At 37.0% G+C, this 17,297-nt stretch overlaps 1 protein-coding gene across 4 annotated transcripts in view; it reads left to right on the plus strand.

Annotated features, from left to right (window-relative positions):
* Positions 1-17,297, plus strand: part of WNK3 (WNK lysine deficient protein kinase 3) — a 154,114-nt gene that overhangs the window by 59,232 nt on the left and 77,585 nt on the right. The gene's annotated exons all lie outside the window — the stretch shown is intronic.

A 17,297-nucleotide genomic window follows, 5' to 3' on the forward strand; every position in this document is an offset into this window, starting at 1 on the left:
AAAAAAATTTTTAAAAAGATTCTATTTATTTTTTCACGAAAGACAGAGAGAGGCAGAGACATAGGCAGAGAGAGAAGCAGGCTCCCTGCAAGGAGCCGGATGTGGAACTCAATCCTGGACCCTGAGATCACACCCTGAGCCAAAAGCAGACACTCAACTGCTGAGCCACTCAGGTGTCCCTAAATTTCTGGCTTTAAAAAAATTTTTTTGGCTTTTTGAAAAATTTAAATTCCGGAATATAAGGGAAGGGGGAAGAAATGTGTGGGAAATATCAGAAAGGGAGACAGAACGTAAAGACTGCTAACTCTGGGAAACGAACTAGGGGTGTTGGAAGGGGAGGAGGGCGGGGGGTGGGAGTGAATGGGTGACAGGCACTGGGGGTTATTCTGTATGTTAGTAAATTGAACACCAATAAAAAAAAAATAAAAAAATAAAAAAATAAAAAAAAAATTTAAATTCCGGTATAGTTAACATGCAGTGTTCTATTAGTTTCAGGTGTACAATATAGTGATTCAACAATTCTATACATTACTCAGTGCTCATCATGATAAGTGTACTCTTAATCCCAATCAACTATTTTACTCATCCCCCCCACTTCCCTTCTGGTAACTCTTTGTTCTCTCTACTTAAGAGTCTGCTTTTTGGCTTGTCTCTCTCTCTCTCTCTCTCTCTCTCTCCCTTTTCTTTTCTTTTCTTTTCTTTTCTTTTCTTTTCTTTTCCTTTCTTTCTTTCTTTCTTTCTTTCTTTCTTTCTTTCTTTCTTTCTTTCTTTCTTTCTTTCTTTCTTCTTTCTTTCTTGTTTTGCTTTTTATATTCCACATATGAGTGAAGTCATATGGTATTTGCCTTCATCTGATTGACTTATTTCACCTAGTATTATACCTTCTAGATGCATCCATGTTGCTGCAAGTGAAAAGATTTCATTCTTTTTTATGGCCGAATAATATTTCTGTGCACGTGCGCGCACACACACACACACCTCTTTATCCATTCATCTGTTGGTGGACACTTGGGTTACTTCCATGATTTGTCTATTATAATTAGTGTTGCTATAAACATTGGGGCGCATATATCTTTTTGAATTAGTATTTTCATATTCTTTGAAGGAAGTACCCAGTAATGGAATTACTGGATCATGATAGTTCTATTTTTATTTTTTTGAGGAACTTCCATACTGTTTTCCACAGTGGCTGAACAAGTTTGCATTCCCACCAGGGGATTCCCAAGAGGGTTCCTTTTTCTCCATGTCCTCACCAACACTTGTTTTTTGTGTTTTTGGTTTTAGCCATTCTGACAGATGTGAGGTGATATTTCATTGTGGTTTTGATTTGCATTTCCCTAATGATGAGTGATGTTGATCATCTTTTCATGTGTCTATTGGCCATCTATATGTCGTCTTTGGAGAAATGTCTATTCATGTCTTTTGCCCATTTTTTAAATAGGATTATTTGTGTGTGTTGATATTGAATTATATAAATTCTTTATATATTTTGGTTATTGGACTCTTTATTGGATCTTGGCTTTTTTTGATTCATGTATATTTCTATAGGAGAAATAAATGTTTTTGTCTTTTTGACTCTCAAAGTCAGCATTATTCATTTCTGAGAAGGAGTAAACCGTTTTTATGAGAGTTCATATATTAAGATTATAATCTGGTTCCCTTGGTTAATGAGGCCTGGACACATGGTTCAGCTTTTTGCCATCACTGCATTTTATTTTCTCAACCTTACCCTCCCCTGTATGTGCCTTATTTCTTTGGGAATGAGATGGTCTGAGCATTCGCTATATATGATTCAGTTAGCAGCTGGCATGTCTGTTTCTTCCTTTTTTTTAAGATTTTATTTATTTATTCATGAGACAGACACACAGAGAGAGAAAGGCAGAGAGAGAAGCATAGAGAAAAGCAGGCTCCATGCAGGGAGCCCAATGTGGGATTCAATCCCGGGACTCCAGGATCACGCCCTGGGCCAAAGGCAGATGCTCAACTGCTGAGCCACCCAGGCGTCTCAGCATGTCTGTTTCTTTTAAGAGATTGGTATATAGTAAGTCATGGCTCATCAACAATTTTTAATGACTGCCATTTCTGTGGATGTAAGATAAAACATGATTCTTACCTTCAGGTAGTTCACAGTTTTGTAGGGGAAGGCCTACACATACTTGACAAATGTCAGGTACATTTAAAATCTGCTGAGGTAGGGCAGCCCCAGTGGCGCAGCGGTTTAGCGCCGCCTGCAGCCCAGGGTGTGGTCCTGGAGACCGGGATCGAGTCCCTCGTTGGGCTCCCTGTGTGGAGCCTGCTTCTCCCTCTGCCTGTGTTTCTGCCTCTCTCTCTCTCTCTCTCTCTGTGTGTGTGTGTCTCTCTGAATAAATAAATAAAATCTTTAAAAAAAAGTCTGCTGAGGTAAATTTAATCTGATGGAGTTGACAGTGCTTGGTATTTGGCTGGTGTTTGTAGGTAACATGGTACATATTCAAAATGGAGCTCTTGTTATGGTTTGTCTCTTTTTAAGACTTTCATGCAAAGTGTGTTGAATGGATGCTTAAATTAACTTGGGTTCAACCACATAGTATGCAGTTATGTGTATTTTAAAATGTGTTTCCAAAATGTAAAAGTTTTAAAAATTGAAGGTTATTTACCCATTTAAAAATAAAAGCTATGGGCAGCCCAGGTGGCTCAGCGTTTTAGTGCCGCCTTCAGCCCAGGGCCTGATCCTGGAGACCCGGGATCGAGTCCCACGTCGGGCTTCCTGCGTGGAGCCTGCCTCTCCCTCTTCCTGTGTCTCTGCCTCTCTCTTATTCTCTCTCTCTCTCTCTCTCTCTCTGTGTCTCATGAATAAATAAATAAATCTTAAAAAAAGGGTTTGAAATATATAATTATAAAAAATAGAAATTAAAAAATAAAATAAAGCCTATGAAATTATAAAACAGACAGTGAAAATCACCGGTTATTCCTCCAGCTAGAGACAACCTATTGTTTACATTTGTGGGTAAAGCCTCTAGATTTGTCTTTTTTTCCCCTATGTATACATATATATATGTTTGTTTATATATACATCTATATCACATACCTGCTATTTTTTGGACTGTCTTCACCATATATAGAAACCACATAAGCAAGCACTTTGACCATTGGTGTCTTTTTATGAATGTGGTAGTTCAAGTTCTAGGAATTATTGCAACCAACCTATATTTATTCAGCCAACTCTCTGCTCTCCTCTTTAGAAAGCTTCTGTGTTCATTGTAGCTATGCTATTAAAATCCTTTTGAGCTTTTTCTTAGAACTTCCAGTGTCTGGTGTGTGAAGGTGTTAGATTCAGTTACTCTGAATCTCTGCCAGGGTTTGAATGAATTATGTGGCAAGTGCAATAAATGAGAAGCCATGAGCAGTATATTACTGGGACTGGTCTCAATCCCTTAATGTATTCAACTAGCATTTACTCATGATATTAAGGATTTTTGTAGTACTAATACTATGCCCAGCACCTTTTTGATAACTTGCTGGAATTTTTAGAACATAATATTATTTTGTCCATCATTTTGTCTGGGACAGGCCCATTAAAATGGGCATGGTATATGCATTTATAATTTGAATTTTCTTTGCACCAGAACCAGGAACTGCAGCTGACCTTTGGAGTAGATGGACAAACTTCAGCAAAATCTATGACTTTAGACTTGTCAGTCATTGAAATTCCACAATCAGTCTTTTTCTGTAGTTTCTCCTCTGACATTGCCTGCTTCACAAATGACTCCCGAATATCTAACAGTTGGTCTTCAACTTGAGCCTCACCCTAGAAATGGGAATCTGGCATTAACCAAATCACCAGATACTAATCAGACATCTAGTTTCTTTTTATCTATTTATTTTTAAAGATTTTATTTATTTATTCATGAGAGAGAGTGAGAGGCAGAGACATAGGCAGAAGGAGAAGCTGGCTCCCACGGGGAGCCTGATGTGGGACTTGATCCCAGGATTCTGGGATCATGACCTGAGCCAAAGGCAGACGCTCAATCACTGAGCCATCCAGGTGCTCCAGATGTCTAGTTTTTCACTGGTTAATTATCCTCAAGCTTTGTCAAGTCATTCTGCCCAATACATGAGCTGTGCACAGACTGCTGCTGGTACAGCTCAGTTCCCTTCTAATTCCACTGGAGGGCATTCAGGGGCCAATCAGCCTTCCCAAAAGATACATTAATTATTCCACCTGTATCCAGTAGTAGATCAGGAATCTGTGGCTCTAGGTTCTTCAGTGCTACAAAGCAAGGCTGTGCATTTGAAGAAATCTTGTTTGCAAGCCTCTATTCAGCAGCAGATATTAATTTTACAACCTAAGATTATGGCATCCTACAAAATAATGATCAGTAGGATTGTATTCTGTGAGTATCTGAAGCTGGTGCAAGTGAGCAGCAGCCAAAGGGTGGGTATTAAAAGTGTGATTCAGTCCCTGGAATGGCCATCTTATTCTGTTCAACATGCTTATCCAGGACCACCTGAAGAACTTCCCATTTGAAGGCTCCCGGGCAGCTGCCATTTATGATAGATGCCCAGGAACAAGCTTCTTGCCCATCACAGCTAATTTACCCAATCCAGGCTCTAGCACAGCATGTTTATTCACTATCAGCCCTGGAGTATCCTCTTTACACTGTGCAACCACCAGGATCATAGTCCATCCATTCTATGCAGACTTCTTATCTATTCCCATCTGCAGTACAGCCCTCTTATTTGGCCCTAGGCCAAGGGCAGCCTGCCTTTCTAGTACAACCTTGGGTTTCATCACGTTTTCCAGACCAGGCAGCATATGTGATCCAAGCAGCTTACTCTGTGCAGTTTATAGAACAGTTTACTTACCAGTTACTGCCTCTTGACCATACCCATTATTCAACACAAACTGTTTACACCAGCCAGATAGATAACTGAACAGGTAACCTTCATAACCCAGTAAGTATACACGGTAAACCCTCCTGATAGGAAGCACGTACATATTACAAACTCTGCACATCAGAAGTTACACTCAGTACCACCTTATGTAGCAAAGACTTCTGACCAACAAGCCTATTTAACCCAACCCTAAGGTGGTAGAAATTCTTCAAAGTTGGAGCAAAAGACATTTTTAATATCAACCTTAGATATACAGATACATCCCATGGAGCCTTTATTTAATGTCCAGCACTCAGCAGCCCCATCAAAAGCAGATGTCTTTCTTATTTATTTATTTATTTATTTATTTATTTATTTATTTATTTATTTATAGATTTTATTTATTCATGAGACACACACACACACACACAGAGAGAGAGAGAGAGAGAGAGAGAGAGGGGCAGAGACACAGGCAGAGGGAGAAGCAGGCTCCATGCAGGGAGCCCAATGTGGAACTCAATCCCGGGTCTCCAGGATCACGCCCTGGGCTGAAGGTGGCGCTAAACCGCTGAGCTACCCGGGCTGCCCCAGATGTCCATTTTAGTCGCCAGCAGCTAGAAGCCCAATTAGCATTACATCTCAAAGGGCCATGGAAGAGCAGCTTCAACACCCTGCATAGATGTCCGTCATTCAGTAGGCTTCCTCGCAGGCCCAGATCTAGCCCCCATACTTTTCTACACAGCTTTTGCAATCACATCTAACACCAAGCCAGATTTCTCATTCTTCTTTCTTTCTTTTTTCTTTTCTTTTCTTTTCTTTTCTTTTCTTTTCTTTTCTTTTCTTTTCAAGGATTTTATTTTTTTGATAGAGCAAGAGAGAGAGCACAAGGGGGGAGTGGGGGGAGAGGGAGAAGCAGTCTTCCCGCTGAGCTGGGAGCCTGATGGTGGGGCTTGATCCCAAGACCCTGGGATCATGAACTGAGCCAAAGGCAGACAGATACTTAATCCACTGACCCACCCAGGTGCCCCCTCTCATTCAGCTTTCATTCAGCATCAGCAGATGACTCATTCATCTTATAGATAAGCATAGAAAAGCCATCTATTCAAGAAGGTCCCATAAATCAACAGCAGTCTTTGGGTAGCCACCATGCTACTTTCCAGCAGCAGTTACCTCCTTCACAGGTACCTAACTAGGTTCAGCCATTACCAGATATGTCAAAGGCATGCTACTTTCCAACAGCAGTTACCTCCTTCACAGGACCGAACCAGGTTCAGCCATTACCAGATATGTCAAAGGCCATTATAAACATGGTACAGATTTTTATTTTTTAATATTTTATTTATTCATGAGAGACACAGAGAGGCAGAGACACAGGCAGAGGGAGAAGCAGGCTCCATGTGGGGAGCCCAACGCGGGACTTGATCCCGGGACTCCAGGATCATGCCCTGAGCCTAAGGCAGATGCTCAACCATTGAGTCAGAGCCACCCAGGTGCCCCAACATGGTACAGATTATACCTCCTTTGCAATAACAATATGTAATACAGCCTTTAGAGCAGCCTCAAGTGCTTCAGGCATTAGATAGCAGTCAGACTTTTCCCCTGAAGAAAACCCTAGTGCAACACCAGCCAGCTTGCATTTAGCAGCAGTCTGTCCAGCTATGCTGGCAGCCATCTTCTGGCTCAACACTCATTTTGGGGTCAGCAGGAACAATTAAAATAGCAGATCCTCTATCAAAGCCCTGGGATAGCTCTTTTAAATCATCCATCTTCTTCTGTTCACTGTCAACGCTTAGTATTCCAGTACAGTCTTCCACTGTCTTTCAGAGCATTTCTTTTTTTTTCTAAAGATTTTATTTATTTATTCATGAGATACCGAGAACAAGGCAGAGACACAGGCAGAGGGAGAAGCAGGCCCTTCCCAGGAGCCCAATGTGGGACTCGATCTCGGACCCCGGGATCACACCCTGAGTCAGAGGCAGACACTCAACCTCTGAGCCACCCAGGCATCCCTTTCAGAGCATTTTTATGTTACAGATACAACAGCATTTGTGAAACCTAGGAATTCCCAAGGCATGTCTTCCTGAGGGGGGATATATAGATGATTGTGATTTTTCTTTAATGTCCAAAGGTCAGGGAAACAGTGAGCTAGGTAGAAACGGCATTGGACAGGGAGCCATAGTCCCTAGCCCTGGATCTTTCCCTTAGCTCAGTGTGTGGACTTGACTTAAGTCTCTTTGGAGTTTCCACATCTGTAAAATTGGAGGCATTAAACCAGGTGATGTTAACAAATAAAACATCCGGGATCCCTGGGTGGCGCAGCGGTTTAGCGCCTGCCTTTGGCCCAGGGCGCAATCCTGGAGACCCAGGATCGAATCCCACGTCGGGCTCCCGGTGCATGGAGCCTGCTTCTCCCTCTGCCTGTGTCTCTGCCTCTCTCTCTCTCTCTCTGTGTGACTATCATAAATAAATAAAAATTAAAAAAAAAAAAAAACAAAAAACAAAAAACAAATAAAACATCCAAACACCTCCTTGGGATGTATCAGTGAATAAAACACAAACATCCCTTCTGTCATTGGCTTTTGTTTCTTAATGGGGGGAGACTGTCGATAACCTTAATAGTAAGTACATTTATAGTATGGTCCCAGGAGATTGGAGGAAATGTGGATCAGGATAAGGAGGGGGAAAGCAGCTTGTAATTTTAAATAAGGTGGTGATCAGGGTAGGCCTCATTGAAAAGGTGACACTCAAGCAAACATCTGAAGGAGGTGAGGCATTCCACAGTGCACCTTTCAGGCAGAGAGAATAACCAGTGCAAAGGTCCCAAGGAAGGAGAGTGTCTGGCATGTTTGAAGAACAGCAAGGGGGCCAGTGGAATTGTTAGTTGTAAAATGTTAGGAGCCTGCGATTATCTTATTCCACATTTATAATAAAGCATTTGCCTTTATGAGATGATAATAATGAACACTATTAAGTGATTCCTAGGTGCCAAATACTGTATTAATGGTTTTACATGTACTATCCTGTGTGAATAGTACTATGTGAATGGTGGCTCTCATTACCTGTTTTACACATAAGGAAACTGAAGCTCAGGCAGGTTCCAGGACGGTCAGGATTTGAATCTAGACTACCTGGCTGCAGAGGCTATGCCCTTAGTCAGTACACTATCCAGCCTCTTTGTAAGATAGCATCCTCCCTGCTAAGGGAGGGCATGATGACTTCATTGAGATTTAGTTAACTCGGGATTGATTGAATTAATTATAGGAAGGAATTGACAATCCAGGTTATTCTTTTTTTCTATCTCTCTTTTGGTCTGATTTAGATAACTCTAAAGACTCTGAATTGATTGAGTTTGACTAATAAAATGCTTTGAGGTCCTTAGATAAAAAGTGTGCTATACTGTAAGAGTTTTCTAATAATGGCTATTACTTTTCCAAAAGCTACTATCTCAAATACTGTGTGTTTTATAAAATTCTCTCTTCATCAAGGTCATAAATCATAATGAATTCACTGTGTACAAGATGACTGCTAACAGGAATGATCAAGGATTAATAAAGATCTTTGCAGTTAAAGTTTCTTCAGACAAAGCATGCTATTCTGGGATTTATTTCTTTAGAATAAATTTCTTCACAAAGTATTTTGGGTTGGAATGTTCATTTCTGTGGGCATGTGCTATATACTTTCCTTATCTAGTTAAAAAATTTTCCCCAAAATTTATTAAAAAATTTCAAAGATACAGAAAAGTTGAAAAATTATAAATACCCATATACCTACCAACTAGAATCTACAGTTAACTTTTGCTGCATTTGCTCAATCATATATCCCTCTTTATTCATTTATCAATCCATCTCATTTTTCTGGCACATTTCAAAATTAAAGTTGTTGACATGAGTATACTTCATAAATACTTCAGCATTCATATCATTGGCTAGAACTCAGTATTTATTTTTTTTTAGTTTAAATTTATATGCAGTAAAATTCATAGATTAGAGTTCAGTGAGAATTGACAGATGCTTACACTTGTATTACTCAAACCATTATCAAAATATAGACCGGGTATTGGCAAACATTTTCTGTAAAGGTCCAGGTAGTAACTGTTTTAGGCTTTGTGGGCTGTATAGTCTCTGTTGCAGCCACTCAATTCTGCTATTACATATATGAAAACAGCCATAGGCAATGTGTAAGAAAATAGACATGGCTGTGTTCCAGTACAACTTTATTCATAAGCTTTGGCCTGCAGGCTGTGGCTTGCCTACCCAATATAGAGTACTGCCATTACTGCAGAAAGTTCGCTTGTGCCCCTCCCCAGTCAGTAGCTCCCACATCCCACCAGAGTCGACCGCTATTGTTTTTTCACCTTAGTTTATCCTGTTCTAGACCATCATATAATTGGAATTATATGATGTATATACTCTTGTATAAGTCTTCTATCACTCAGTATGTTTTTGACATTAATCCATGTTGTGTATTTCAGTAATCTTTTTACTGCAGAGCAGTATTCTATTGTATGAATATACCAAATCTGTTTACCCTATTCATGAATACCTGAGTGGTTTCTAGTTTTGGGTTATTAGGAATAAATCTGCTATGAATATTCTTGTAGAAGTCTTCTTGTTAATGTGTTTTTATTTCTCCTGGATAATACCTAGCAGTAGAATCACTAGGCCTTGGCATAGGTGTTTGTTTTCTAAGAAATTGCCAGTTTTCCAAATTGGTTGCATTAACTTACATTAACACCAGTAATAAATGAGTGCCACACCCTCGCCAACACTCATTTTAGGTATTCTGGTGGGTGTGTAGTGGTATCTTATGGTTTTATTTTATTTTATTTTTTTTTAATTTTTATTTATTTATGATAGTCACACAGAGAGAGAGAGAGAGAGAGAGAGAGAGAGAGGCAGAGACACAGGCAGAGGGAGAAGCAGGCTCCATGCACCGGGAGCCCGATGTGGGATTCGATCCCGGGTCTCCAGGATCGCGCCCTAGGCCGAAGGCAGGCGCCAAACCGCTGCGCCACCTAGGGATCCCGTATCTTATGGTTTTAATTTGCATTTCCCTGATGACTGTGTTGTTGAGCATCTTTTCATGTATTTATTGGCCTTTGTGTATTTTTCCTTGTGAAGTATCTACTCAAGGAATCTTCCCATTTTATTTTGCCTGATATAGTTGGTCTTGTCATTTTTGACTTGTAGGAGTTCTTATATATGCTGGATAATACTAGTCCTTTAGCAAATATATGTTCTAAGAATATATCCTCCAATCTGTGGACTGCTCATTAATTTTTGTAATGACTTCATTTGATGAAACAAAGTATTTAATCTTGATGAAGTCTTTCTGTTGTGGTTATTGTTTCTGTGGCCTCAGAAACCTTTGCTTACACCCATGTTACAAAAATACTTTCCTCCTTTATGGTTTTAGGTTTTATGTTCAGGTCTATGGTATTTCTTAAATTAATTTTATGAGTGGTATGAAGTAGGCACTCAAAGTTCTTTTTCTCCCCTCCATATGACTATCCCATTGTTTAAGCTTCACTTGTTGAAAGATTTCCTTTTCCCATTGGACTGTTTAGTACCTTTTCAAAAGTAAAATAACTTTATAAATGGGAATCTGTTTCTGGTCTGTATATCCTGTTGCATTGATCTAGTTGTCTGTCCATAAGCCATTATCACACTGTCTTGTTTACTCTAGATTTATAATATATCTTGAAGTTAGGTAGTATAAGTCTTTCTATTTTGTTTTGCTTTTTCAAGATTTCTTTGGATATTATAGCTCCTTTGCATTTCCATATAAATCTTAGAATTACTGGACAATTTCTACAAAAAAAGTATCTGGTGGAATTTTAGTAGGGATTGTGTTAAATCTGTAGATAAGTTTGGAAGATATGATATAACAATATCGAATCTACCAACCCAGGAACATGGCCTATCTCTTCATTTATTTACATCTTCTTTCATTTCTCAGCAATGTTTTATAATATGGGATTTTGGCATATCATTTGTGTGTGTATGGTGGTTGTGGTCAGAACTCATCTTTTGGTAAGCTTATACCTAATACTCTATGTTTTGACAATACTATAAACGGACTTTTAAAAGACATTTTCTAATTCTTTGCTGTTAGTATATAAAATAAAATAGTTTTTTCTTTTGTCTTTGTACTCTGTGACTTTACAAAGTTCAAATTATTCTTATTATTTCATCGGTTCCTTGGGATTGTCAATATAAATAATATGATATGTAAATGGAAACAGTTTTATGTCTTCCTTTCTAATCTTTATGCTTTTTATTTCTATTTTACCTTATTGCACTGGCCTCAACCTCTAGTACAATGTTAAATAGCAAAGAAGACACTGTTCAGTTTGCTTTTTTTCTGGTGTAAAGGAGAAAGTGCTCAATATTTCCCCATTAAGTACACTGTTAGCTATAGAATTTTCTAGATTGCCTTTATCAGATGAAGGATTTTCCTTTATTCCTAATTCACTAAAAATATTTAATCTTGAGTGGATGTTGAATTTTGCCACATGCTTTTTCTGTATCTGTTGAAATGATGATATGATAACATGACTAAATTTACATACACCATTTTACTATTTTTTCATTTTATCCCTCTGTATTTTTATTTCTTCAGGCTTCTTTGGGTAAAAAAAAAAATTCTTTTTGGAATCTAGTTTTAATGTCCTTTTCCTTTTCCTTTTCCTTTTCCTTTTTCCTTTCCTTTCCTTTCCTTTCCTTTCCTTTCCTTTCCTTTCCTTTCCTTTCCTTTCCTTTCCTTTCCTTTCCTTTCCTTTCCTTTCCTTTCCTTTCCGTCTCCATTTACTCATTCATGAGAGATATATATAGAGAGAGGCAGAGACATAGGCAGGGAGAGAAGCAGGCTCCACACAGGAAGCTGATCCCGACACCCGGGATCACACCTTGAGCTGAAGGCAGATGCTCAACCGCTAAGCAACCTAGGTGTCCCCAGTTTTAATTTTTCTGTTGTCTTTTCAGCTAAATATTCTTTTGTGTTTTCACAATTTCTATCAAATTTATTTATCTAGGCATTTTTAATTCAGATATAATTCACATGCCGTAAAATTCTTCCTTTTAATGTGTACAATTCAATGATTTTGAGTATTTTTACAAGGTTGTGCAACCATCACCACTACCACAAATTCCAGAATATTTTTATCACCCTAAAAAGAAACTCCATATTTATTAGCAGTGATTCTTTATTCTCTATCCCTACTTCTGTTGCCCCTGCCATTCACTTTCTTATTTCTGTCTATTTAGTTGCTTATTCTAGGCACTTCACATAAATAGAATCATACAATATATGTTCTTGTGTGTCCGGTTTTCACTTATGATGGTGTTTTCAGGGTTCATCCATGGGGCAGCTTGCATCAGTACTTCATTCCTTCTTATAACCAAATATTCCATTGTATAGATATATTTTGTTTATGCATTCATCAGTTGACTGACATTTGGGTTGTTTCTATTTTTTTGTTGTAGTGAATAATGCTGCTATGAACACTTGTGTATAAGTTATTGTGTGAACATTCATTTCTCTTGTTAGATACCCAGGAGGGAAATTGCTGGGCCATATGGTAACTCCATGTTTAACTTTTTGAGAAACTGCCAAATTTTCCAAAGCAGCTATAACCGTTTTACATTCCTACCAGCTAGGTATAAGGATTTCAAATTCTTTACATCCTTATTAACACTTATTACTTGTCTTTTTGATTGTAGCGTCCTAATTGGTGTGAAGTAGTATTTCATTGTGGTTTTGATTTGCATTTCCCTAAAGGCTAATGATGTTGAGAATCTTTTCCTTTGCTTGTAGACCCTTTGTATAGCTTCCTTTTTCTTTTTAGGAGAAATATCTATTCAAATCATATGCTCTTTTTTTATTTGCTCATTTTTTAATTAAGTTTTTTGTCTTTTCATTGTTAAGTTGTAAGTATTCTGGGTGATACACCCTTATCAGATTTGTGATTGGCCAGTATTTTCTCCCATTCAGTGTATTGTCCTTTCACATTCTTGATAGTGTCCTTTGTAGCTCAAAAATTTTTAATTTGATAAAACCCAACTTACTTGTTTTCTTTGGTTGCTTTGTGCTTTTGATGTTGTATCTAAGAAACTATTGTCTACTCCAAGATCATGTAGATTTTCTCCTAAATTTGTCTTCTAAAAGTTCTAAGTTTTAGCTCTTAATTTTAGGTCTTTGATCCATTTTTAGTTAATTTTTGTATATAGTTTGAGATAGGGGTCCAATTTTATTTTTTTTATGTGGACATTCAAATTTCCTAGACCATTTATTGAAAAGACTATTCTTTTCCTATTGACTTACCATACTTGTTGAAAATCAGTTGACCATAAAAGTATGATTCCTCCAACTTTGTTTTCTTTCTTCAAGACTATTTTGGCTCTTCTTGATTCCCTGTATGTGATTTTAGAATCAGCTTTATAATGAACCTTAATAAAAATTGTGTTAACTCTGAATGTTTCCTTCAGTATGTTTCCTTCAGTCTTTTAATAATAGCAAGTCTTTCAACCATGAATATGGGGTGTCTTTTCATTAAAAGGTGTTCTTTAACTTCTTTCAGCAACATTTTGTAGTTTTCAGCGTACATGTATTACATTTCCTTGTTAAGTTTATTCCTAAGTTATTCTTTTTTGTGTTGTTACAGATGGAATTTTCTTAATTTCCTTTTTGGATTATTCATTGCTAATATATAGAAATATAACTCATTTTTGTGTATTCTTATATTCTAACTTTTCTAAATTAGTTTATTAACTCTAATAGTTATTCTCTGTGTAGATTCTTCAGGATTTTCTGTATATGAGATCATGTCATCTGGGAATAGTCATAATTTTTCCTTTCTAATTTGGATGCCCTTTATTTCTTTTTGTTCCTAAATGCTCTTTCTAGAACTTCCAGTGCCATGTTGAACAGAAGTAGTGAGAGAGGACATTTTTGTATAGTTCCTGAGCTTAGTGGGAAAGCTTTGAGTCTTTCACCATGAAGTATGATGTTAGTTATGGATCTTTGCATTTTTAAACAACTTTATTCAGGTATAATTTATGAACAGTAAACTGCATATATTTTTACGGTGTACAATTCAGTGACTTGACAGATATATGCCACAATCAAGATATTGAACATTTCCCAAACCCCTAAAAGTTTCTCATATTCCTTTTCAGTGGTATTTTGTGTGTGTGTGTGTGTGTGGTTCCTCAAGGGATTTTTTTAAGGGATTTTAATTTACATTCTTAATTCTTCAGTTTCTACATGGCTTTCATATTTTATTTAATATTATATAAAATATAAGAACCATGTAACCATTTATTCCCTCTAGGCTTTAAGCTATAATTGTTTTATATATGCTCATATATATGTGAATATATATATGTACTTAATATATAATATATAAATACATATATTACACCCACATGTATCATAAACCATAATGGTACAGTCTTATAATTTTTACTTTATATAAATATAAGCATTTTTCAGGAAATTAAGAAAACAAATTTAAATTTTGATGAAGTCCCATTTTTCAATTTCTTTGGTATTGATTCTGTCTTTGATGTGGAATCTCTTTGCCTAGCCTTAGACTTTGATTTTCTCTTGTTTTTTAATTTGTAGTTTTCACTTATGATCTAGGTGGTCTATGTTATTTTGTTAATTTTTTAGAAGGTGTGAGGCTAAAATTCAGGGTTTTTCTTTTTCTTTCTTTTTTTCTACCTGTGGATGTTCAATTGCTCTAGTATCCTTTGTTGAAAAGGCTACCCTTCTTCCACTGAATTGTTTTTTATGTCTTTGTCAAAAATTAGTTGGGAATATTTGTGTGGGTCTTTTTCTGTGTTCTCTATTCTGTTTAATTCATTAATGTCTCTCTCTGTTAATCATGTAGGTCTTGGTTACTATAGTTACATAAAAAACATTGAGTAAAGTGATTTCTCCCACTGTTGTCTTCTTTTAATTCTTTATTTAAATTTAATTTAGCTTTTTTAAAGATTATTTTAGCTATTCTAGGACATCTGACTTTCCATATAAACTTTAGAATAATCTTGTCTATACCTACAGCAAATCTTGCCAGGATTTTTTTTTTCTTGCCAGGATTTTGATAGTAATTGCATTATTCCTATATATAAATGTGGGGAGAATTGACATCTTTACTATATTGAGTCTTCCAGTGCATGAATGCAGTGTCCTTTCATTTATTTAAGTCTTCTTTGATTGCTTTCACTATCATTTTATAATTTTCAGCATACATAACATCTTTGGTTAAATTTAAGTATTTAATTAAGTATTTAATTTTCTTTGGAGGGGGCAACCTGGGTGGCTCAGCAGTTTAGCGCCGCCTTCAGCCCAGGGTGTGATCCTGGAGAACCGGGATCGAGTCCCACATCAGGCTCCCTGCATGGAGCCTGCTTCTCCCTCTGCCTTGTGTCTCTGCCTCTCTCTCTCTCTCTGTGTGTCTCTCATGAATAAATAAATGAAATCTTAAAAAAATTTTATTTGGAGATATTATAAATGGTATTGCTTTTTATTTCAGTTTCCTCATGTTCATTGTTAGTACATAGAAATGCAGTTGTGTGTGTGTGTGTGTTTTGTATCCTATGACCTTGCCGACCTTAATTCTTAATTCTAGGAGAGTTTTTTGGGTAGAATCCTTGGGACTTTTTTTTAATGTAGATAATCATGTAATCTCCAAAATGGAGACAGTTTAATCTCTTCCTTTCTACTCTATATGCCATTTAGTTTTTATTTTACTTTTATTGTCCTGGTTAGAATTTTGAATATTGTATTGAAAAATTAGAGTGGTGAAAATGAACATCCTTACCTTGTTGCCAAGCTTAGAGGAAAACTTTAATAAGTCTTTCACCATTTGGAATGATGTAAGCTATAGATTTTTCATACATGCTCTTTATCAAGTTGAGGTAATGCCTAGTGGCTATTCCTGATTTACTGAGAAACTTTGCCTTTTCTGTGTTAATTAATGTAATTTGGTGATTTTTTTAAGCTATTGATATTGTAGATTACATTGATTTCAAATGTTGAAACAGCATTGCATCCTTGGAATAAACCCATTAGGTCATAATATATAATTTTTTGTATACATTGTTGGATTTAATTTACTAATATTTTGTTGAGGATTTTTGACTCTGAAGTTCATGGGAGATATTAGTCTGCCATTTTTCTATATCTTTGCTAATTTTATGTCTAGAGATCCTATCAATTGCTAAGAGTAGAATGCTAAAATTTTTTTTAAAGACTATTTATTTGAGAGCAAGAGAGCATGGGTAGGGGTGGGGCAGACAGAGGGAAAAGCAGACTCCCTGCTGAGCAGGGAGCCCAGCTCCAGGGCTCTATTCCAGGACACTGGGATCATGACCTGAGCTGAAGACAGACACTTAACCTACTGACCCACCCAGGTGTTCCAGATGCTGAAGTTTCTAACTATAATTGTAGATTTATATATTTCTCCTTTTAGCTCATTTTTTCCCCATTTGTTTTGAAGGTTTATTGTTTCATGCATTCACATATAGGATGGCTCTGTTTCTTTGGTGGATTGATCTTTTTATCATTATATTATATCCCTCTTCATCCCTAGTAATTTTCTTTTCTGAAGTATACATTATCTGATAGTACATATCCACTCTTGCTTTCTTTTGATTAATGTTAGCATGGTATATCTTTTTTTCCTTACTTCTACTTTCAACCTATTTATCTTGTCGTGTTTAAAGTAAGTTTCTAGTAGAAAGCACCCAGCTGTTTTATTTTTTTTAATCCACTCTGCCAGTATCTCCCATAAAAGGTATATTTAGACCATTTACATTCAAAATGATTATTACTACCTTAGGACTTAAGTTTGCCACTTTAAAATTTGCTTTTTGTTCCTTTCTTGTGTTTCTCTTCCCTGTTTCTTTGTTCTTGCCTTCCTATGAGTCACTTGCAATTTTTTTTTTAGGATTCCTTGTTTTATATATACTGTTTTGAGTATATTGTGCTGTATAGTATACTTTGTGATTGCTGTAGGTATTCTCTATATTTGTAAGCTACACACTCTGCTAGTATGGACATTTTACCACTTCAAGTATTGAAATCTTCCATTTAGGTCTCCTTACCCTTCCTACTTTTAAAATATAAATGTCTCGAGGAGAGAGGGGCAAGGTGGCAGAAGAGTAGGAGTCCTCAACTCATGTGGCCCCACAAACTTACCTAGATAACTTTCAAAATATCCTGAACACCTTATGAATTCAACTTGAGATTTAAAGAGAGCAGCTGGAATGCTACAGAGAGAAAAATTTTTGCTTATAACAAGATAGGAAGGCCAAAAATAAAAAAGAATAAAGTGGGGGAGGGGAACCACAAGTAGGTGGGCTAAAGCAGGAAAGCCCAGCCCTGGAGAAGCAGGAACTTTAAATCCACGCCAGAGTTTTCCCTGACAGAAAAGTGCT

The sequence above is a fragment of the Canis lupus genome, chromosome X (genome assembly GCF_048164855.1).
Source record: "Canis lupus baileyi chromosome X, mCanLup2.hap1, whole genome shotgun sequence".
Taxonomy (NCBI): domain Eukaryota; kingdom Metazoa; phylum Chordata; class Mammalia; order Carnivora; family Canidae; genus Canis; species Canis lupus.